The following is a 24,376-nucleotide window of genomic DNA, read 5'->3' on the forward strand; positions in this document are numbered from 1 at the left end:
TACTTGCTAGGCAAATATGGTATCAGGTCGTTTCATTTTAAGTTCTCCATTTCCGAGTAGAAAACTATGAAATCGTACTACCTCATCTATGAGCAATTTATTTACATGTACAGCATTCATAGCATAGCATTCACTGTAGCATTTCTCTCCTAATTCATTTCAGTATTTCACAAACGGATTCTCAAACTCAAAAGTCCCGGTTTTGCAGACATAAAGACCCTACGGATACAGCCTATGACAATGAGGGCCTGCCAATATCCACAAAGAGGGCAGGTTATTATTAACATCACCATCTTCTGCGAAAGCGTGCCCGGCCCTGAAGAACCACCTTCGAGTCTGCACAAGGTGATTGTCGCCCGTGCGACAATCAGAGCTGGTTCATTCCAGCCGCCTGCGTCTAGGTTCGCCTGGTTCTGAAGTCTTCCGGGACGACCCCAAACCCCTACAGTGACCAGGAAGCCGACAAAGATTCCCTCGGGAATGGCACAAGTTTGGGGAGGAGCTAAGCAGACCCTAAGGACTCAGGCCCGGCCGGACGCCAAGGCGAGGCCCGGGACGCCCTTGGAGGTTAATCCTCTCGATACTAAGGGCTGCGGGGCGCTTGGGGGCGGCACTGAGGTGAGGCGTGGCAGAAGACCGCGGTGACCTTTCCTCCGGGGGTTCCCAGGTTCGAGACGGTCCTTAAAGGACCTCAGCAGGATACGACACCCATCCCATGAGGCCCCACGGGAACCCGCTACTCACCCAGGAGCAGAAACAGCGGGAGCAAATGCCCTCAGCCGGCCTCGCACAGGAAGGAAATGCAGCCTGGGAGAGAACGCTTCCGGCGGGAGCCACGACCCACTCGCTAGCAAGGAGCATGCGCGACCCGCGGTCGCGGGCGACAATGTGGCGTGCTCCCAGGCCTAGAAATGGTGAGCGAGAGCAAATTCGCGCACCTGATGCTTGCTTAACCTGCTGCCTGCTGGACGGAGACTTTCTGCGAAGCCGGCGTGTCTGCCAGCAGCCCTCGCTGAGGCTCTGAGTTTAACAGACACCACATTTGGGAAGGCGCTTATCACAGAAAGTTCCTGCCCTTCTCGCGGGCTCCGGGCGCAAACCTGACAAATCGGGCAGCCTTCTTGAGAGTGTAGAAATGCTCTGCGTACCCAGCAAAGACATTCTCTCCTTCCCACCACTCTGCAAACCCTCACGCCGCGGCTTTATGTCTGTACTTTAGCCAAAACGCAGAAGCTCATGGCCACCTCCCACCCCTCACCCCTCATTCCTCACTACCTGCCTTTCAATTCTAGGGTGAGCTCACCCTCCTCCCCCATCTCTGTGCTGACAAACACCTGAGGGTGGCGCCTGACAATCTTTACGCGAAAAGATTTAGCAGCCCACGCCAGCAGCCCCAGTAGTTGGGACGGAATAGGGCATCTGGCAACAGATTTTGCATTTTGGTGATTTCCCTTTTTCTTTTACCCGCTTCCCTTTCTAGAACGAGCGACGTGACATAAGAGTTCCCAAGGGAGCAAACCTGAAAGCCAGAACCTCCTGAATACACAGACTGCCAGGGGGCCAGATGATGTTAGACACTCCGAAGATATAAGAAGCATCACTTCCTTCAGATAGAGTCGGTGAGACTATGATGTAATGAGAGTTCTCCCTGTGTTCCTCAGGAAGGCAGTTTGTGCCTTTCTACTTGAGGCATCATCTTTGATGCCTAAAGAATTCTGCAACTTGGCCAGCGCAGTGGCTCACGCCTGTAATCCCAACACTTTGGGAGGCCGAGGCGAGAGGATCACTTGAGGTCAGGAATTCGAGACCAGCCTGGACAACATAATGAGAATTCGTCTCTACAAAAAACAAACAAACAAACAAAACCCTAAAAATTAGCTGGATTTGGTGGCGCATGTCTGTAGTCCCAGCTACTTGGGAGGCTGAGGTAGGAGAATCGCTTGAGCCCGGGAGATCAAGGCTGCAGTGATCAAGCCACTCCACTCCAGCCTGGGGGTCAGAGCAAGCCCCTGTCTCAATAATAATAACAGTTTTGCAGCCTGATTGGTAACGAATGTTACTAGTTACAATCTTGTAATAATGTGGTGAAGATAATACCTAGTGAATGTCTGCTGGGGTGGGGCAATATGCTGCCATGTGCTTTATATGCGTAACCTAAATATCTACCCCAAAATCCTCTAAAATAGCTATTATTTTCTCCGTTTTTACTAATGAGCAAATTTTAAAGCTTAAAGCTTAGATAAACTTTTCTAAGTTCATATACTTAGGAAATAAAGGCAACAATTCCATTGGAACACAGATCTGCCTAATTCAAACCTTGTACTTTACATTTTCTCTTTGAGATGGTAATTTAATACGAGCTAAACTTTAAAATCTGGTTGAAAGTAAGACCATGAAATGCCAAAATCACAAGGCTTTAAAGGATGGGATGAAAGGGATGCATGAATGTTGAAAACTGTGATTAAGTTCATGGACAGGAATCAGAATGGAATTTAATACTGTAAATGGTTCATGTTTTATACCCATGCCTTCTTAGTATTTAAGGCTTTTATGTATGTGCATGCCTACATTCCTAATTTAAAAAAAAAATTGATGTGAAGCTAGGTTTGGGATTGCTAGACTAATTATTTAGAGAGATAGACCTTTGAGAATAACAGGAAGATTATGAGACCAGGACAGTGTTCATTAAAAACAAACGACAACAACAACAATGAAAAAAAACAAAAAACAAAAAACAAAAACAGAGGCTATCAGTGCTCGGCAGACTTTCAAGAGACTCTCCACTGGGTCCTTGGATGATCCCAAGTTGAATCATTGCTTGGGAGGCTCATGGGCACATGGTTTGACAGGACTAAAAGGGAAGGGCCACTAAAGGAAAGAAACAGGTTTTGTGCCCCAATAGGGTAATTATACCCACTGGTAAGGAAAATGAGCTGAGAAATTCAAGGTGGTAATGGATTTTCATTCATTTGCTGAGTGAAATTGGTTCAACTAAGAGCCTCACCTGCCCTCCTCTAAGGACCAGGGTGACCAGCTTACCCAGTTTCAGTTTGCATGAGACTAAAAGGTTTGCTGGGATATAAGACTGGCTGAGAAAGTCTCAGGCAAATCATAAGTCACTCTACTAAAGACATCCTAAATGAATCCTACAATGAAATGGAGTTCCCAATATGGTTACATTTAGTTTCAATTCATCTGTCTAATACCTGAGGGATGATTGTGCAGGAAAGGAAACTGTTGAATAAAGTCATCAAGGCTGACCGTAAAGAGGCCACAAACTCAAAAAGTGCTACACCTCATTCCCTTTCCAGTGGTTCAGCTGTAAACCAAATGCCTACACCTATATGTTTTGGACCTAATATTTTCATTTAGCGAATCCTTAAGAAAGCTTCCATGTCTGGGCCTAAGACATGAAGTACATTCATTTTCAGCAATCATCAAATCAATGAGGTTCTTCCAGAATAGAGCAGAGTGAACATACGCTTTTCATTCCGGGATAGCTTTATATAATCCCTGGCAACACAAATACCGTATTTGGCCCACGGTAGGGGCTCAATAAATAATTTATTATATATAATATTAATCAGGAAATTTGAGCAGATTGTAGACTTTCTGGGCCTTTGCTCTTTGTTAGAATCAAGATACTAAAAACAATTATTACTTTATTGTAGAAAGTTTTTGGGTTTTTTTGGTGTGTGTTTTCTTTATCAATACCTCTTAAAATAGTTATGGCAGTTCTCCCCCAAGGTACTAAATTTTCCATTTTTGTTATTAAATGGAGTGTAGCTACTTTGCTCTGCAACCAAAGTTAATGCACTAGATACTTGGTGGGAAGAAAGGATTCCTTAGATTAGGTATTATCGGCTGGGCTCAATGGCTCACACCTGTAATCCCAGCACTTTGGGAGGCCAAGGCGGGTGAATCACCTGAGGTCAGGAGTTCAAGACCAGCCTGGCCAACATGGTGAAACCTTGTTTCTACTGAAAAAAAAAATACAAAAATTAGCTGGGTGTGGTGGCAGGTGCCTGTAATCCCAATTACTTGGGAGGCTGAGGCAGGAGAATCTCTTGAACCTGGGAGGCAGAGGTTGCAGTGAGCTGAGATCATGCCACTGCACTCCAGCCTGGGCAACAGAGTGAGATTCCATCTCAAAAAAATAAATAAATAAAAATAAATAAAATAAAATTAGGTGTTCTCAAATTTCATTGTATGTGGATTAATTTGTACAACTTGACAAAATGCAGATTCCTGGCTCCCAGTCTTCAGAGACTTCCATTCAATTGCTCTAGGTTTTGACCTAGAAATCTGCATTTTAAAATAAGCATCTGGGCTCTCTGCCATGTGAGGATGCAAGAAGGTGTCTGTCTGCAAGCCAGGAAGGGTACCCTCACCAGACACAGCTTATGCCAGTGTATTGGATTTCCCAGCCTCCAGAACTGGGAGAAATAAATTTCTATTGTTTAAGACTATCAATAAATCAGTAAACAAACATCTGAGCTGATTGGGATATAGGTAGTTTTAGAGCATATTTTGAGAAACTCTGCCCTAGTGAATGAAGACTGTAGAGTATTTTTGCAAAAATCTCCATCACCTCAGCCTAAAAGGCCTATCTGGTCATCTGAACCTTTAACCCAACTGGAATACATCAAGAAATCAAGGCAAGGAAGCCTCATGACGAAATTCAGAATAGAACACCTTTGGAAGGAAAAACAAATCTGAAATCTTTGGATAAGTAAACACAGTAAACCTGACTCTGTTCATTGCTCATTAGAAGTAATTCACTTGACAGTGATTTAGAAAGGCTAGAACTTCAACAAATGCATAAAATTATGTAACAGTAATTATGCCAGTATAAGTCACTTGGTTACCTTGGTTCTTTTAAAAATATCATAAAAGGATAATTTCAATTGTTATTTTTTAATTTTTTAAATCATGTCTTCTGAATCATATGAACCATTATTTTGAAAAGGTAAATGAAGTAGAATGGGTGGAGAAAGAAAGTAAGTAAAGCAAGAATATGAAGCTATACCTGAAGCTGTACTTGAAGCTACAATAGACAGAATGATACGGAACACAATGGAGTAGCTCTTCAGCCATTTTAAAAAATGAGATCCTGTCATTTGCAACAACATGGACAGAACTGTAGGACCATTATGTTAAGTGAAATAAGCCAGGCACAGAAAGACAAACTTTGCATGTTCTCACTCATTTGTGGGAGCTAAAAATTTAAAAAGTTGAACTCATGGAGATAGAGGGTAGAATGATGGTTATCAGGGGCTGGGAAGAATAGTGGTGGGGCGTAGGAGGGAAGTGAGAATGGTAATGGGTACAAAAATATAGTTAGATGGAACAAATAAGATCTAGTATTTGATGACAGCAGGATGACTACAGTCAACAATAGTGTGCATTTTTAAATAACTAAAAGGGTATAATTGGAATGTTTGTAACAAAGAAATGATAAATGCTTGAGGTAATGGATACCTCATTTACTCTGATGTGATTACAACAGATTGTATGCCTTTATCAACATATATCATGTACCCCATAGATACACACACCTACTATGTACCCATAAACTTTTTTTAAAAATAAAAAAAAAAGCTAAACTAAAAAATAGTAATAAGAAATAAGATAGAATCAAGGAAAAAATAATGGAAATTTAAAATTTCAAAAGATTGGAAGAAGTAGAAAGATGAATTGATAACTCCATTCTGTAAAAAGGAGAGAACTAGAAAAAAAAAAGACAACAGCAAAGTTCAAAGAACATATTGCTATAAATCTACTTTCCATACTTTTATGTTTTTAAACTTTACACATAATTTTAAATGAGTATCTATAAAAAGAAGTTATATATAATTTTCTTATGCTATCAGGGTAGTACTAATCCACAATCTGCATTTCTACATAACCGTTTTCTCAAGCAGCATTGCCAAGTGTACTTTTTAAAAACTTCTACCAGGCTGGGCGCGGTGGCTCAAGCCTGTAATCCCAGCACTTTGGGAGGCCGAGACGGGCGGATCACGAGGTCAGGAGATCGAGACCATCCTGGCTAACACGGTGAAACCCCATCTCTACTAAAAATGCAAAAAACTAGCCGGGCGAGGTGGCGGGCGCCTGTAGTCCCAGCTACTCCGGAGGCTGAGGCAGGAGAATGGCGTGAACCTGGGAGGCAGAGCTTGCAGTGAGCAGAGATCCAGCCACTGCACTCCAGCCCGGGCGACAGAGCAAGACTCCGTCTCAAAAAAAAAAAAAAACTTCTACCAAAAAATGTTTTCTAGAACTTGGAAATTTACAATCCACAATATTTTATTTAACTTCAATACAGTACTGTTCAAATGATACTATCTGTGAAAAATCGGGGTTGAGCAAAACCAGAATTGCTTCAGATATCTAACCCTACTATATAGCCTCATTAGCAGAAGTTTTAAGGCATAGATGAAAGAGTGATCTCCCTAGGATTCAATTGGCACCTTCATAATGCCCCTGCCTATGGTTTCCTAAATAGGGAGGAGATGGGAAAGATTGGGTAAGAATAACAAAGATATAAATGCATTAGTTAAAATAGAAGAAATAATAGTTGAAATGTTAATTCTCAATTCCTGTAACAACAGATTGATAGATGATGCATAAAACAAGACCAGATGCTGTGGTTTTCAGGATGCACTTGGCTTCCCATCCTTTATAACCCAGAGCAATTTTTGTAAGTAGGTCACTTGCCTGCTCTCATTTACCTGATTCTAGGAAAGGCCCTTGAAAGTATTTAGAAAATAATAGGTACCGGTACTTAATATTTTAAAAATTAAGATTGCATAAAACCTTCCTCCTCCCACCCGTTTCTCTAATAGCCAGAATAACTGATAACCTTGAAGAATATGTGAAACTAAAATGAACAAGAATAATTTGAGATCTTTTATCTTCTAAGCACAAGTACATTGAACTCTGTGTCCATTCTTTTAGTTCCCGTAATTCACTTTGCTTAGCACTGGCATAGTACTCAGCTCACAGAATTATAGCTGAAGTCTTTATTCTCCTATAAGATATTATCATCTTGAAAAAAGAGGATGCCTAGGACATAGGAGAGGCTTAAAAAGATTTAACCTGACTAGAGAGAAAAGAGGATGCCTAGGACATAGGAGAGGTATAGATTTAACCTTACTAAAGAGAAAAAAAAAAAGAGAAGGGGGAGGAAAGACAAGTGGTCCAAAGGTATGACATACGATTCAAACCATTTTATTGATGATAATTTTATGATTGCCCTATCCTGATGTGTCCATCAGAAACTGTCCAATTGGGGGATTCTTCGTATCTATAGGGTGTAAAAATGTGGACTTTTACAGACCTGGGTTTGAATTTAAGATCTGCTGTTTACTGACTCTCTTACTTTGGACAAATTGCTTATGCTCTCAAGCCTCAGTTTCCTTATATTTAATGTGGGAACAGTAACGGTACACATGCCATGGATTTGCACTAAGAAATAAATGAGACAATACATGTAAAGTGCTACGCTCAATGCCTGGCACTTAGCAAGTACTCAGTAAACATGCTGGTGTAATACCCCAGATGATATTTTCATTATACGATGAGGAGATATTCTCTCATTCCTAGATTCTGTAAGGACAATGATGTTTTCATATCTCCCCTGTGTTTGCATGAGGACCTTACCTCTCCAGTTTTCAACCATGGCATCTTGTCTGAAATGTTTATCTTCTCTGACTTGTGAAGAAGCTGTGCCTCTCTGTCCCACTGACCTCTTGGTTCTCACATTCCCATTCTTAATACACCCCTCTGGCTGAGTCTTACTGATCAGTAGTCTATAAAGCATTTATGATAGTTATATAAAACCTGTAAGATTTCATCCTTATGACCCAAAGGTAATTAAGTTTAACATATTTATTGATCCATGAAAATAACTGTATGGATATTTCTCAGTTCACTGAAGACCATCATTAATATTAGCTGTTATTCCCATCTGTCAAGTAACAACCATTTATTGAGTGTACATTCTTTGCTTTTATGAATTTCTAAAGATTGAAACATCTTATAAAAATGCAAGTCCTCATACAGCTGTTGATTTTAAGTTAGAGGTTTGCCCTATATTTCATTCCTTCATTTGTTGCTTACTTTTCCTTACTTAGATGGCTGAGTGGATTTTGCACAAGAAAAAGAAATTAATTTAGTAGATGAAAATGAGATGCTGAACAAGCCTTGAGATTTGAGAAGTCAATACTTTGCATGTCTTATCTTTTCTCTGCAAATCACAGCCTTCCTATTAACCTCAGGGACAACCACAGCATCAGAGCTATTATTCTACATATAAAATTTAATTTATTTGTGCACAACACTTTTTTTTTTCACTTTTAGAGACGGGGTCTTGCTCTGTTGCCCAGGTTGGAGTGCAGTGACTGGATCATAGCTCACTGCAGCCTCAAACTCCTGGGCTTAAGCAGTCCTCCCAACTTGGCCTCCCAAAGCATTGGGATTACAGGCAGGAGCCACCATGCCCAGCCAAATACCAACACTTTTTTTTTTTTTTAATTTACTATGGGTAATTCATAGAAACATTCCCAAAGTTGAGGGAGCTTTACTGAGCAAAAGAAATGATATATCCTGTTCAGACACTGAATGTATTTTTGCCAAAGGCCAGGGCAAAGCTGGCTGATTTTAGGTGTTAATGATGAAATACCTACTAGGTCTTCTTTCACCTAGAGGGGCCCAGCAGCAGTTCACTGGCAAGCTGATGTTAAAAATCTCCCTTCTTCCCCTTTTATTGTCATTGTTTCTGGAACCAGAAAACAGCAGCAGCAACAACAACAACAAAGGGGAAAAATAAATCAAAGCCTATAACTTGTTTTACAGAAGTACAGGAAACTAAGTATACTAAATTGGCAGGGATGAAAGTCTCATTCAACTTCAAAATAGTATACCTGATAGATTTTCACAAAGCTTTCTACTTTCTAGCCTGCTGCTTATTCAGTTGAAACACCAGCAATTCTGAAACCTTTGAATGCCTAAGTAAGGCCCAGTGCTAGAGGCATGCCCCCACCGATTTCTTTATGCCTTCTGAGTTTTCAAGTTAATGAGAGATCAGAAAAGGGGAGAGTAAAGGAGAGTAGACAAACAGGCTGACTCCCCAGTCATGTTTTCTTCTTCTATAGTGTTTTGTAAAAAGCTGAAGAAATGCTAATAATTCTTAGCTGGCTAAAAGCAGCTTTAGAATTCTGTCCAGATATTCTTGAACCTCTGGCTGGACCGTGTGCCACCTTCCACATTACAGTCCCTCCATCACTTAATCCTACTTATGTTATATAAACTAGCTTTCCGTATATAGTGTCCTCACAGGCTAGTGTTTAAGAAACCTCTTCTGTCCTTCTCTCACCCCTTCCTTGGGACTCTTGGAAATAAATAGGTGAAGGAGTTTAAATGAATGATGTCTAAAGCCATGGAATACAGTGATTGTATTTTGTCTTGTTTTTGATAACTAATCATATTTCTTCAGTTTACTCAATCATAAGGATTTGCAGCACCTGAACACACACTCATAGGCCAAAAAGAGAAGACAACTAAAAGTCTCTCTAGTGGTACCCATTGCCTCCTCATTCTACAGGAAGATGGGGTCCATGACACTTCATTTTAAAGATCATTCTCAAAATCTATTTCTGAACCCAACACAGGAAATTTATCAAGCATAGAGTGCCAAGTAGGTGAAGAACAAATATAGTCTCTGCCGAAGTAGTTTGAAGCATGCAGGATGCAGATTATGGCTGTTTTATTCAGTATTTAATATACTATTATTTACTGTTACTAAATATGATACTGTTTATATAATGTCATAATGCTAAATATTTAATAATTTAATAAATTCTGTTTCAGTATTTATGCAGTATTTGAGAAATTCTAAATTATGACAGTACTCAATGAGAGGTACCAGCTCTTTGGCCTGTCACATGTCAGGTAGCTTTTCTGGGTTTCCTCCTCTGAAATGAAAATACAGGTATACCTCATTTTATTATGCTTCCCTTTATTGTGCTTTGCAGATATTATGATTTTTGCAAATGGAAGGTGTGTGGCAACCCTGCATCTAGCCAGTGTGTCAGTGCCATTTTTCCAACAGCATGTACTCACTTCGTGTCTCTGTGTCTCATTTTGGTAATTCTTGCAATATTTCAAACGTTTAAATTATTACATCTGTTATGGTGATCTGTGATCAGTGAGTGGATCTTTGATGTTACTATTGTAACATCTGGGCACCACAGACCACAGCCATGTAAGGCAGTGAAATTAATAAATGTTGTGTTCTGACTGCTCTACCAACCAGTCAGTCTCCTATCCCTATCCCTCTCCTCAGGGCTTGCTTTTCCCTGAGACACAATAATATTGAAATTAGACCAGTTAAGAAGCCTACAGTGGCCTTTAAATGTTTAAGCAAAAGGAAGAGTCACACATCTCTCACTTTAAATCAAAAGCTAGAAATGATTAAGCTTAGTGAAAAAAGGTTTGTTGAAAGCTGAAATAGACCAAAATTTTAGGCCTCTTGAGTCAGACAATTAGCCAAGTGATGAATGTAAAGGAAAAGTGGTTTTTTGTTTGTTTGTTTGTTTATTGGTTTTAAGAGACTGGGTCTTACTCTGTTGCCCAGGCTTGAGGGCAGTGGCATGATCATAGCTCACTGCAGCCTCAAACTCCCAGGATCAAGCAATCCTCCCACCTCAGCCTCCTAAGTAGCTGGGACTACAGGTTCACACCACTGAGCCTGGCTAATTGTTTTTTGTTTTTTGCAGAGATGGGATCTCATTTTATTGCCCAGGCTGGTTTCAAACTCGTGGTCTAAAGCATCCTCCCATACTGGCCTCTCAAAATGTTGGAATTACAGGCATCAGCAACTGTGCCTGACCTAGAAAAGTTCTTAAAGGAAATTCAAAGTGCTGCTCCAGTGAATACATGCATAAGAAAGCAAAAACAGCCTAATGGCTGACATGGAGAAAGTTGTGAATGGTCTGGGTAGAAGATCTAACCAACCACATTCCTACAACTTAATTCAGAGCAAGTCCCTCTCTTCAATTCTGTGAAGGTTAAGAGAGGCAAGGAAGCTGCAGAAGAAGGATTTGAAGCCAGCAGAGGTTAGTTCATGAGGTTTAAGGAAGGAAGCTGTCTTCATAACATGTGAGTGCAAGGTGAAGCAGCAAGTGCTAATGGAGAAACTGCAGTAATTTACTCAGAAGATCTAGCTAAGATCATTGATGAACGTGGCTACACTAAACACAGACTTTCAGTGTAGACAGAACAGCCTTATTGGAAGAAAATGTCATCTGGAACTTTTATAGCTAGCGAAGAAAAGTTGATGCCTGGCTTTAAAGCTTCAAAAACAGGCTGACTCTCTTGTTAGGAGCTAATACAACTGATGACTTTAAGTTGAAACCAATGCTCATTAGTCATTCTGAAAATCCTAGGGCCCTAAGAGTTACTCTGTATCTACTCTACCTGTGCTTTATAAATGGGACAACAAAACTGGGATGACAGCACATCTTTTTACAGCATGGTTTTCTGAATATTTTAAGTTCACTATTGAGACCTACTGTTCAGAAATAAATGATTCATTTCAAAATGTTAACTGCTCATTGACAATGCACTTGGTCACTCAAGAGCTCTGATGGAGATGTATAGCAGAATGTTGTTTACATGCCTGCTAACATATCTTCCATTCTGCAGTCCATAGATCAAAGAGTAATTTCAACTTTCAAGTCTTACAATTTAAGAAATACATTTTATAAGGCTATAGCTATCATAGATAGTGATTCTGCTGATGGGGAATCTGGGGAAAGTAAATTGAGAGCCTTCTGGAAGGGATTCATTTTTTTTTATTTATTATTTATTTATTTATTTGAGACGGAGTCTTACTCTGTCACCCAGGCTGAAGTGTAGTGGCGTTATCTCAGCTCACTATAACCTCTGCCTCCCGGATTCAAGCAAGTCTCCTGCCTCAGCCTCCTGAGTAGCTGGGACTACAGGCGTCTGCCACCATGCCCAGCTAATTTTTTGTATTTTAGTAGAGACGGGGTTTCACCATGTTGGCCAAGATAGTCTCGATCTCCTGACCTCGTGATCCACTGGCCTCAGCTTTCCAAAGTGCTGGGATTACAGGCGTGAGCCACCTCTCCCAGCCAGGATTCATCATTCTAAATGCCATTGAGAACATTCATAATTCATGGGAGGTCAAAATATTAACATTAACAAGTGTTTGGAAGAAGTTGGTCCAACCCTCCTACATGATTTCTAGGAGTTCAAGACTTTAGTGAAGAAGTCACTGCAGATGTGGTATAAATAGCAAGAGAACTAAAATTAGAAGTGGAGTCTGAAGATGGGACTGAATTGCTGCCATCTCCTGATAAAACTTGAACAGATGAGCTACTTCTTATGAATGAGCAAAGAAGGTGGTTCCTTGAGATGGAATCTACACCTGGTGAAGATAATGTGAACATTGTTGAAATAACAAGGGATTTAGAATATTATATCAACTTAGTTGATAAAGCAGTGGCAGTGTTGAGAAAATTTACTGCAATCTTGAAAGAAGTTCTACTGTGGGTGAAATGCTATCAAACAGCATCACATACTGCAGAGAAATATTTTCTGAAAGGAAGGATCAAATGTTGCCTCTACCCCCAACCTTCCACATATGATGAGTGGGGAATAACAGTAGGACACTGAGCCTAAAGAAAAATAATGCCCTTCATTTGTGGAAGGATCAGCTGACTATTAAGAATGTTGCCAAGGCTTGCAAATGTCAGAAAGCAAATGCAAGCAGCATGAAATAGCAGTAAAGGGCCAGATCAAAAGCTGAAAAAGGAAGTGTGGTTAATATAAATACATCCTATCTTTCACACCAATCATGATTTTTCAGAATATGAGCTCATGAACAACTGAAGAAGATTCTTTTCTGCTTTATTACCAACTTTCTTGCTTTATTCTCTTACAAATTCCGTATTTTCTTGAATTTTGCCAATGGAGGTTTTACCTAACATGGCTCCTTTTAGGAATGTAACCATCCCCACTCTCAATTGATGAGAAATTACTGTAACAAATTCTGAAACACTTACATAGATTCTTATGAATCATGTTATGTTTTTTTCCCCCTGTCTTGTGGTGCTGAATGAATCATGTTTAATTGAGAATTAGCTAAGGGGAAGAGTAGAGCGGTAAGGACATAGATTTATCTCTATTTGTATTTTCATTTACTACTTTTATCAAGAATAATAGCATTTTACCTCTTTTTTGTTGGTTTTTAAATACCACTCTCTGGAAAGTAAATTCAGGAATAATAAACTCCTTACCTATTCAGCATAATCCAATTTATTGTTAATTCCATTATCTATTAACATAGTAAATAGTGTGTTGGCTTGTAACACTTCTCTCATAGAAGTAACAAACCAACTTCAAACTTAAGAATAATAAGGCAAGGCTGGGCACAGTGGCTCATGCCTGTAATCCCAGCACTTTGGGAGGCCGAGGTGGGTGGATCGCAAGGTCAGGAGATTGAGACCATCCTGGCTAACATGGTGAAACCCTGTCTCTACTAAAAATACAAAAAAAACTAGCCAGGCATAGTGGCGGGTGCCTGTGGTCCCAGCTACTCGGGAGGCTGAGGCAGGAGAATGGCGTGAACCCGGAAGATGGAGCTTGCAGTGAGCCAAGATCACACCACTGCACTCCAGCCTGGGTGACAGAGCGAGACTCCATCTCAAAAAAAAAAGAATAAGGTACATGCCTCTTTTTTTCTTGAGAAAGACACCTGTTCCAGTGGATAGAAATGGCTAGGGAAGATCTATATCTATGTCTAGAAAGATATAATTTCAACAAATCACAGACTCTCAGGATTAAAAGGAATACTGAATGTTATTGAGTCTTCAACCAAAGGCAGTTTGGATTAGAAAGAATTTTGCTGTGGAATTAGAGGTCCTGGATGAAATCACAGCTTTACCACTTAATGACTGCACATTTTGGGTGACTTATTTAACCTCTCTGAGCCTTGGTTTTCTCATCTATACAATAGGGATAGTGTCTACATTATAGAGTTGGTGAGAAGATTGGAGATAAGCTACATAAAGGAACTAGGACAGACACCATAAACATTTTAGAAATGATTGTGTTTGTTGTCATCATAATTATCTCACCAAATGGACATTGAACTAACTTAAACATTCTGGTGACATAGGATTCACAAACTGCTCCAGTTGTCATCTCATGTTCAGAGAACCCTTCAGTGTTACGTCTTCCCTTTACTGAGCCTAAATATTTTCCCCTAGAACTTTTATCCATTATTCTCATTCTTGCCAGTGAGGCTACACAGATTAAGTCTATGTGACTAAATTAAGTGTGAAACTAGAATGGAATATATGCGTCAAGAGTGGAGTGACCAGTGTAGATGCTATATATTTATCATCACAATTTAGGATCGAACTATCTTCCTTTTGCTAGTAACCACCCTTTTGATACCTATTGAATTTGTTGTTCATAAAGCCTATTCTTCACTAGAATTTGGGTCCTGCATGCTGTACCAGTCACAATTTTGAGGGAGAGACTCAAGTGTAGAGCCTTACAATTTAATTTGTGTCATATTTATCAATAAATGTTAAATTCCTTATGATACAACAAATATAACTTAGCTCTTTAATCAGTTATAATGTCATATGGCATACCCATAAGTTAATGTGACTGACAGGTGGTTAAGAACCTGGTGCATTTTATTTAACAAACACTTTATATAGTATTTAATATATGCCAGCTACTGTTCTAGGTGCTTTACATATATCAACTCATATAATTCTCATAACAAACCTGTGTAGTAAGTACTATAATTATCCTCAGGTAAGGAAATTGAGGCACGGAGAAGTTAAGTAACTCTTTTAAGGTCAAATAGTAAGTACTAAAGCCAGGATTAGACCCGGACTATCTAATTTTAGAACCTGTATTCATACTCATTATGCCCTGTTCCCAAAATTTTCTGTTACATAGATTGTTGTGGCTTTTTTTTTTTTTAGACAGGTTCTCGCTCTCTCACCTAGGCTGGAGTACAGTGACAGTGACCACTGCAACCTCCACCTCCCAGGCTCAAGTGATCCTCCTGCTTCAGCACCCCCACACCAGGCAACATAACAAGACCCCCATCTCTACAAAAAAATTAAAAAAGAATTGTCAGGGTATGGTGACCCATGCATGTAGTCCCAGCTACTTGGGAAGCTGAGGTGGGATGATCGCTTGAGCCCAGGAGTTTGAGGCTGCAGTGGTCCATAACTGTATCATTGCACTCCAGCCTGGGCAACAGAGTGAGATCCTATCTCAGAAAAAAACAAAAACAAAACAACATGGCTGCAGTGGGCCGTGTTTGTGTGGGTCTGTTTCTAGGCTGTTGATTCTGTTCCACTGATCTTAAGTGTCTATCGTTTCACCAATACTAGATTATGTTGATTAATCTAGCTTTATAGTGCAACTTAAAATCAGGTAGTTTCATTCTTCAACCTTATTTTTCTTTTTCAAACATTTTGACTTTTCTAATTATTTTAGATTTCTATATTAATTTTAGAATAAGCTTGCTATATTTTAAAATTTTAAATTACAATTTGTATAAATTTTTAAAATACAATTTAAAATTTTATTAATTTTAGAATCAGTTTGCTGTATTTTAAAATTTTGTTTTGTGAGTTCTGTTGAGATATTTAGTGGAACTGAATTAAACTATAGATTAGTTTGATGGGTTAAGTCTTCAGTTTTCTTTCTTTCCAGAGATTGCAGTCTTGCTATGTTACCCAGGCTGGAGTGCAGTGGCTGTTCACATGCATGATCCTGCTACTGATCAGCATGGGAATTGTGACCTGCTCCCTTTTTTGCCTGGGCTGGTCCACCCCTCCTTAGGCAACCTGGAGTACCACCCCCAGGAGGTCACCATATTGATGGCAAACTTAGTGCTAACACCCAAGCAGCATAGCAAACTACTGGGCTCAAGCACTTCTCCTTCCTCAGACTCCTGAGTACCTGGTATTTTTCCAGTTCTGAACATAGTATATCTCTCCATTTATTTATAGTTAGATCTTCTTTGATTGCTTTCATTAATGTTTTGTAGTTTTCAGCATACATATTCTATTAATGTTTTGTTAAATTTGTACCTTAGTATTTCAATATTTTTGGAGCTATTGTAAATGGTATTGTTTAAAAAATATTAGTTTCCAGTTGTTCATTGCTGATATATGGATGTAAAATGTTGTGTGTGTTTACCTTTTGTCCTGTGACTTTACTAAAGTCAGTTCTAGGAGTTTTTTTTAAATCACTTATTTGGTTTTCTATGTAAACAATCATGTCATCTGCAAATAGACATTTTTATTTCTTCCTTCCCTATCAGTATGTCTTTTATCTTCTTGCCTTATTACACTGAATAAAATTCCAATATAATGTCAAATAGCAATGGTGAGTGAAGACATTCTTACCTTGTTCCTGACCTTAAAGGGTAGAATTCAGTCTTTCCCCACATGTAATATGATATTACATGTTGGCTTTTTGTACATAACCTTTATGAGGTTGTGAAAATCCCCTTCTACCCTCGTCTGCTGAGAATTTTTTTTTTTAATCTGAATGGATGTTGAAATCTGTCAAATTTTCTTCCTTTCCTGTCCTGTCCTGTCCTGTCTTTCTTTCCTTTCTCTCTCCTTCCTTCCTTCTTTCTTTCTTTTTTCTTTTCTTTTTTTTTTTTTTTTGATGGAGTCTCACTGTGTTGCCCAGGCTGGAGTGCAGTGGCACGATCTTGGCTCACTGCAACCTCCACCTCCTAGGTTCAAGCAATTCTGCTTCATCCTTCTGAGTAGCTGGGACTACAGGCATGCGCCACCACACCTGGCTAATTTTTGTATTTTTTGTAGAGATAAGGTTTCCCCATGTTGGCCAGACTGGTCTCGAACTCCTGACCTCAGGTGATCTGCCCGCCTTAGCCTCCCAAAGTGCTGGGATTACAGGCATGAGCCACCAAGATCGACCTGTTAAATGCTTTTTATGTATCAAATGACATGATCAAGTAGCTTTTCCTCTTTAGTAATACGGTGGATTACATTGATTGATCTTGACAATATTGATCCAGCTTTGCATTTTCAAGATAAACTTCATTTTGGCATGGTATATAATATTTTTATATACTACTGGATTCAATTTGTTAGTATTTTGTTGAAGATTTTTGTGTCAAAATCCAAGGCAGATATTGGTGTATAGTTTTTTCTTGTCCTGTCTTTGTCTGGCTTTGGTATCAGAATAATGCTGGTTTTATAAAAATAAATTGGTAAATGTTCCCTCCTCTTCTATTTTCTGGAAAGAATTTGTGTAGAATTGGTATTAATTCATGTTTAAATGATTGATAGAATTTGACAGTGTAACCATCTGGGCTTGTAAAAATTTTTTGAGAGATTTTAAACTAAATTCAATTTCTTTACAGGTATAGGATTCTTCAGGTTATTTAAATTTGCTTATGTGAGCTTTGGTGGTTTGATTTTGAGGAATTAGTCTATTTTACATAGGTTGTCATATTTATGTGTGTTGAATTGTTCATAGTATTTCCTTATTTTTAGAATACCATTGCATTTGTAGTGGTATCTTCTCTTTCATTCCTGATATGGTAAGTTGTGTCTTTTCTTTGTAATCTTGCAAGAGATTTGTGAATTTCACTGGTCTTAAAGAACCAGTTTTTTGTTTCATTAATTTTTCTCTATTGATTTTCTGTTTTCAATTTCATTCATTTCTGCTCCTAGCTTTTAAAAATTTTTTTCCTTCTGCTTGATTTGGGTTTATTTTATTATTATTAACTTTTTAGCTTCTTAAAGATCAGTGACATGAGACCTTTCTTCTTTTTTAATGTCAATATTTCATGTTATAAATATAAATTTCCCTCTAAGCATTGCTTTAGCTGAATCCCATTCCACAAATTTTCGTATGTTGTGTTTTCATTTTCATTCAGTTCAAATTATTTTTTCCTTTTGGCTTCCTCTTTGACCCATGGATTACTTAGAAGTATAATGTTTATAAATGTTTGGAGATTTTACTTTTATTTATTTCTAAGTTTATTGTATTATGACTGGAAAGCATATTTTATATGATTTCAATTCTTTTTTAGGCTGGATTATGTTTTGATGAATGTGCCATGTACATTTAAAAGAGTATATATTCTGCTATTGTTGAGTGGAGTATTTTATAAATATCTATTAGGTACAGTTGGGTTGATGGTATGGTTCAATTTTTCTATATTTTTGGTGATTTTCTGTTTACTACTTCCATCCATCCCTGAGAGAGGAGTATTGGTGTTTCCAAATATAATTGTGGATTTGTCTGTTTCTCTTTTCAATTCTATCAGGTTATGATTCGCACATCTTATAATGCCCTTCTTTATCTCTGGTAATTTTCTTTGCTCTGAAGTCTACTTTGTCTGATACTAATATAACTATTCTTGCTTCCTTTTGGTTAGTGTTCTCATGGCATATATTTTTCTATTTTTAACATACCTATATAAATGTATTTTGAATTGAGTTCTTTTTTACAACACATACATAGCTCAGTCATGTTTTTGCATACGTTTTAGCAGTCTGTTTTAGTGGGTATATTTAGGTTTTTTCTCAATGTAATAATTGATATATTCAGATTTAGGCCTACCATTTTATTTATTTGTTTTCTATTTGTTTCCTTTTATTTTCTTTCATGTATCTGTTTTCTCTTTCCTACCTTCTTTTGGGGCATTTGTATATGTTTTAAAATTCCATATTTTTGTTAGTTTTTGACTATATGTTCTTTTTAAAAAAGTTTTTAATGATTGGGATCAAAATATAAATATTTAGTTTTACACAACCTACTTAGAATCAATATTTTAACACTTCAAGGGGGATATAGAAATGTTATAATCATTTAGCTCCCATTACCTTTCCCTCTTTATGTTGTAGTTGTCTTGTGTATTGCATTTACAGACACTGAAAACCCCATTAATGTTATCAGTTTTGCTTTCAAACATGAAACAAATTTTAAGGAACTTAAGAGGTGAATTGTTTATTTTATTTACCATTTCTGTTTTTCCTTCTTTATTCCTTGTTTTTGTTTTGTTTTGTTTTTTTTAGAGTCAGGGTCTTGCTCTGTCACCAAGGCTGGAGAGCAGTGGCACAATCATAGCCCACTGTAACCTCAAATTCCTGGGCTAGAAGTGATCCTCCTACCTCAGCTTCCAAGTTGCTAAGACTACCACCATGTCTGGCTCCTCCTTTATTCTTGATGTTTCAGGTTACCTTATGCTGTCATTTCCGTCTGTCTGAAGAAGTTCCATTCGTAATTCTTTAGAGCAGGTATGCTGACAACAAATTATCTTTGTTTTCCTCCCCCAAAAATGTGTTTATTTCAAATTTAATCATGAAGGATATTTGTGCTAAATATAGAATTCTGGGTTGACAGATTTTTTATTTTTAGCCCTTTAAGTTGTTCTACTTCATTCCATCCTCCATGGTTTCTGATGAGAAATCTACAGACATTCGCGTTGCTTTTCCCCTGTAAATAATGTATCATTTTTTTCTACTGGCTTTCAATAATTTTTCTTGTTTCAGTTTTTAGCAGTTTGATTATGATGTGTTTGGGCATGAATTTCTTTGGTTATACCCTGTTTGGTGTTCTCTGAGTTTCTTGAATCTGTAAGTTATGTTTTTCACCAAATTTAAGAAATTTTTATTCTTTCAAATATTTGTTACTACATTGTATTCTTTCCTCTCTTCTTCTGGATCTCCAATATCATAAATGTTAGATCTTTTGGTATTGTCCCACCAGTGCCTCAGGCACAGCTTTTTTTTCCTCAATATTTTTTCTCTCCATTGTTCACATTGGATAATTTCTGTTGCCTCATCTTCAAATTCACCAACTATTTCCTCTCTCATCTCCATTCTGTAATTGAGCCCATACAATTAGTTCTTTATTTGTTATTATATTTTTTAGTTCTGAATTTCAATTTCATTGTTTTTTTAAATTATTTTTTGCATTTCTTTCAGGAACTTTTTTATCTTATGTTCTGGTACACTTTTCTAATAACTGTTTTAAAACTATAGTCAGCTAATTCCAGCATCTGTAGCATCCTGGCATTGTCTCCATTGTCTTTTCTTATGTGAGTTGAGATTTTCCTGGTTCTCTTACACTGAATAGTTTTGAATTGTATCCCAGACATTTAATATATTATAAGACTCTGGATTTTGTTTAAATCATATGGAGAATACTGATATTTTTGTTTTAGCAGGTAATAGATCTGTTTTGGTTCAAGCCAAAAGTTCCAACCAACCTTCTATCAGTTGTAGTTTCAATGTCAATTCCATTTTCAAAAATAATATTTTGCTTTCCATGCTATTTAGATCTATCCTCTATGTGTACTACCAGTCAGTAGTGGTAGGGTGATGGAATTGTGTGTCCTTTAGTTCAGTCTCACAGTCTTTTTGGTACATATGCTGTTTGCTATCAGATCCATCCTTGTGCAACTTGAAGGTGAGTCTAGGAGATTATAATCAACTTAACTACTACTTCCCTAAATTCCTCCCTCTTCATGGTCTCTAGTACTTTCTTATTCCTAGGACTTCCTCTTTCAGTCCCACAGCCAGAAATCTAGTGCTTTAGTTACCCTACTGTGGTATGTACTTTCTGGGACTACACTATGTCCAGGGCTCAGCAGTGGAAGGACAGAGAAGAAAAAATCAACTGGTGTTTATCTCACCCTCCTGAGGCCCCAACTTCTCCACAGAAGGTTCCCCTCCCTCAGAGATATTGGAGCCTGTGGCCACCTGCTGACATTGCAGTCATTACCACTGCTTGGTTAGCAGGATTTCTAGGGGCCTGGGGCACTAGAGAATGGAGAACAAAAGAAAAGAAATTAGCAGATTTCTCCCACACTCTCTGAGTATTAGGAGATGCTTTTCCTGCTCCTTGAGCCAGAACTAGAGGGCTTCTCCTGGGGCTCTGTCTGTCTGTGCCTATTCTGAGTTTCAGACTGCCTTATTTCTAGACTGAGGTTCTGATAGGGAAAAAACAAAAACAGAAAACTCACTGCTTGTTCAGTAGTACTTTAAATTCTAGTCTTTTTCCCCAATTCACTTGCTACTTTTTATCTTCCAATGTCCTCAAGTAGCTGTTTCATGCATTCTATCTAGGTTTTATAACTATATTTAATAATAAAGACAGGGTGGGCTGGGCGCGGTGGCTCACGCCTGTAATCCCAACAGTTTAGAAGGGCGAGGTGGTCGGATCACCTGAGGTCAGAAGTTGAAGACTAGCCTGGTCAACATGGTGAAACCCAGTCTCTACTAAAAATACAACAATTAATTGGGCGCAATGGTGCACACCTGTAGCCTCAGATTGTGCCACTGCAGTCCAACCTGGGTGACAGAGTGAGACTCTGTCTCAAAAAAAAAAAGACAGGATGGAGTGTGCTTACTCCATCTTACCTAGAGCTGGAATGGAACATGGTTTTTAAATGGGTGTTATGGATTGAATGTTTTTGTCTCCTCAAAATGCACAAATTGAAGCCCTAACCCTGAATGTAATGGTATTTAGCAATGGGGCCTTTGGGAGGTAATTAGGATTAGATGAGGTCATGAGAGTGGGGCATCATGATGGGATTAGTGCCCTTATAAGAGGAGACACCAAAGAGCTCATTCATATTCTCTCTCTCTCTCTCTCTCTTTCTCTCTCTCTCCCCTCCTCTCTCTCCCTCTCTCTCCCCCACCCCTCCTTTTTGTGAAGACATAGAAAGAAGGCAGCTGTCTGCAAGCCAGAAAGAGAGGCTTCACCAGGAATTAAATCAGCTGGAACCTTGATTCGGGGCTTCCTAGCCTCTCAAACTGTGAGAAAGTAGATTTCTGCTGTTTTCGCCATCCAGTCTATGGTATTTTGTTTTGGCACCTTGAGCAGACGAAGACAATTGCCAACATATTTATGAAAAAATTCTTGGTACTACATATTGCATCATTCTTCCCAAATCAATCACTACTTTTCCTGATAATTCTTACTGTACATGTTTTCTTCAAGATTTATAACAAATTATACTTAGCTGAATTTCTAGACAGAAATAGAAACAAATCCCCCAAAACTAGATGGGTAGCTTTAGAGATCCAATAATTTTGTGTCATGTAGTTGTAACACTTCAAATATATATATTTTGATATGTCTTTTTTGAATTAACTTATTGCTTAATTGTTTGGTCTTCAGTCACCTTGACTAAATTTGTCTGATGTTTCTCTGTAAATAATCTCAAGGCTAGGTGACCTAGGTCCTGTTTGGGCCAATTATTTTTATTTTTATCTCTGAGAAGCTTGCCTCAAAGAGAACTTTTGGTTAGGAGCCAACAGTCCATTTCTTTCACATACATCCTGTTAAACTATAAGAAATGAGGATCGTATTGAATAAATATAAATGAGTAGAAGGAAGATAAAGCAATTTGCTTGTCTGCTGCAGATAGTAGTTTTAAATAAATTTTTACCTAATAATAAACCGAACATGAGTAATTCTTGACCATCAAAAGAGAAGGACAAGTCCTTATAATTGGAGTGGAACTGGACTAGAACTAGGCTATTGTCTCAAGTGGGACAAAGACTCTAGAATAGATCAGTGAGCTTTGTACCTAAGGCAATTTCATGTTATGCTCTATTGCTCTCCATCAGATGGATTTCTTTCTTTCTTCCCCCACACCCCAGTAATCTTTTCCATCTCATCCATTCCCTTTTCTTTTTCTCTTCCTCACAGTTTTTATATCTGTGAACCTAGATTAATCAGTAGATTTAAAGAAGTAGTGGGATTTAAAGAAACTGCTGATCCTTGATCCTTTTTAAAAATCTGTCAACACCTCCCATCTTTTCCTTGTATGCTGCCTTTCTATTCCTGTTCCACCTTTCCATATTGTCCTTCACTTCATGGCCAGGCTTTAGCCCTGCCAGTGGTGGCCAGAGACATGAATTAACTCTGTTTGAGTCACTTAGGAATAAAAAGATTATTACTGACCTCAATTCTAGAATAAAAATACTGTGGTTTTTCTCTCCCACACTATAATTTTACTAAAATGTTACATAGTTCCAGAGTTAATCAGGATACTCTGTGAAATTAAACCTTAATTGCGATTTGGCTACTTCCTTCTTAGGGAAAATTAAAAGAGAAATATTAGAAAATGATAATTTCAGGCTGGATGCAGTGGCTTATGCCTATAATCCCAACACTTTGGGATGACAAGGTGGGAAGATTGCTCGAAGCCAAAGGTTTGAGACCAGCCTGAGTAACATAGTGAGACCCTGTCTCTAAAAATAAAAGTAAAAAAACTAGCCGTGTGTTGTGGTGTGCCCCTGTAGTCCCAGCTACTTGAAGACTGAGGTGGGAGGATCACTTGAGCCAAGGAGGTTGAGGCTGCAGTGAACCATGATTGCGCCATTACACTCCAGCCTAGGTGACCGAGTGAGACCCTATCTCTGAAAAAGAAAAAATAAAATGATAATTTCATCAGAACTTGTTTGAAAGAGAAACGTTAGTTTCTTGAACAAAATTAGGAGTGCACATTTGAGGGAATTTTGGTTATTTCTACTGCAACTGAGGAAACAGGTATATTACTATGTTTGATTTGTAATTAACAAGGCCTCATATCCCTTTTTGCCCCCGCTTCGGGGAACAGAATATTTCTTAAGTTTGACATTTCCTCTCTTAATGTTCCCTTTGGAAAACATAAAATATAAATAGTGATTAAGGTCTTTCCAGATAATGTCCTGTACCAAAGTGTAGAAAGAACATACATAATGTCCCATACGAAAGCATAGAAAGAACATAACATGACATGATAATGTAAAGTAATATATGATGGTATTTTCATCTCAGGGCTATATTATATCCAGCTGGTAAGTTTTATTTGTATGTTTGTTTATAATTGAAAAAGTATGTAGTCTTTTACTTATCAATACTCTCTGATACTTAAAAATACTGCTAGCATTATGAGAAGTACAAAGGTACTAAGATTTACCTAGTAATTTTTTTTAATCTCTAAGAAACTTCAGTGGAAGCAGGACTGCTTCCACTGAAGTGAAAGCTAAGATGTAGTTAGGAGTTGTCAAGCTTTACACTAGAGCCTATATGAAGTTTTGATTCTAAATGTTACTGTACCTTCTGACAACTGTGAATGAATGAACCTGGTTCTTGGGGAGCCCGTTCTGGTTTTCTCTTTGCACAGTTAAGCTGGGACTAGCATCATTCTAGTTTGCAGGCAACATTCTCTGGGAAGCTGGTCTACGGGGGAGCTGACATCTTCTGAACCTAGTCCCCACAGAGAACTTCGAACGAGTGGAATCAAGAGGTTACGTGCATTCTTGCT

The 24,376-nt window shown here is 38.4% G+C and overlaps 1 protein-coding gene and 1 long non-coding RNA gene across 5 annotated transcripts in view; one reads left to right on the forward strand and one right to left on the reverse strand.

Annotated features, from left to right (window-relative positions):
* The window catches only part of ATAD1 (ATPase family AAA domain containing 1), a 65,293-nt gene extending 64,437 nt beyond the window's left edge, over positions 1-856 (reverse strand). For 2 of the 3 annotated variants that reach the window (XM_010379627.2, XM_030940835.1), the window contains exon 1: positions 745-856. The gene's annotated coding sequence lies outside the window, so the exon portion shown is untranslated. The remainder of the gene's footprint in view (positions 1-744) is intronic. The other variant, XM_030940834.1, reaches the window with a different exon arrangement.
* LOC104675160 lies at positions 699-23,038 on the forward strand. 2 transcript variants are annotated; one of them, XR_004060050.1, is made up of 3 exons: positions 699-914; positions 1,481-1,619; positions 21,775-23,038. It is a non-coding gene; the product is annotated as an uncharacterized LOC104675160 (long non-coding RNA). The 2 variants fall into 2 exon arrangements; XR_004060049.1 differs by lacking the exon at positions 21,775-23,038 and adding an exon at positions 10,779-11,832 and having other exon boundaries at positions 700-914.
* The last annotated feature ends 1,338 nt before the right edge of the window (positions 23,039-24,376 follow it).

This window comes from Rhinopithecus roxellana, chromosome 11 (assembly GCF_007565055.1).
Source record: "Rhinopithecus roxellana isolate Shanxi Qingling chromosome 11, ASM756505v1, whole genome shotgun sequence".
In the NCBI taxonomy this organism is placed as follows: Eukaryota; Metazoa; Chordata; class Mammalia; order Primates; family Cercopithecidae; genus Rhinopithecus; species Rhinopithecus roxellana.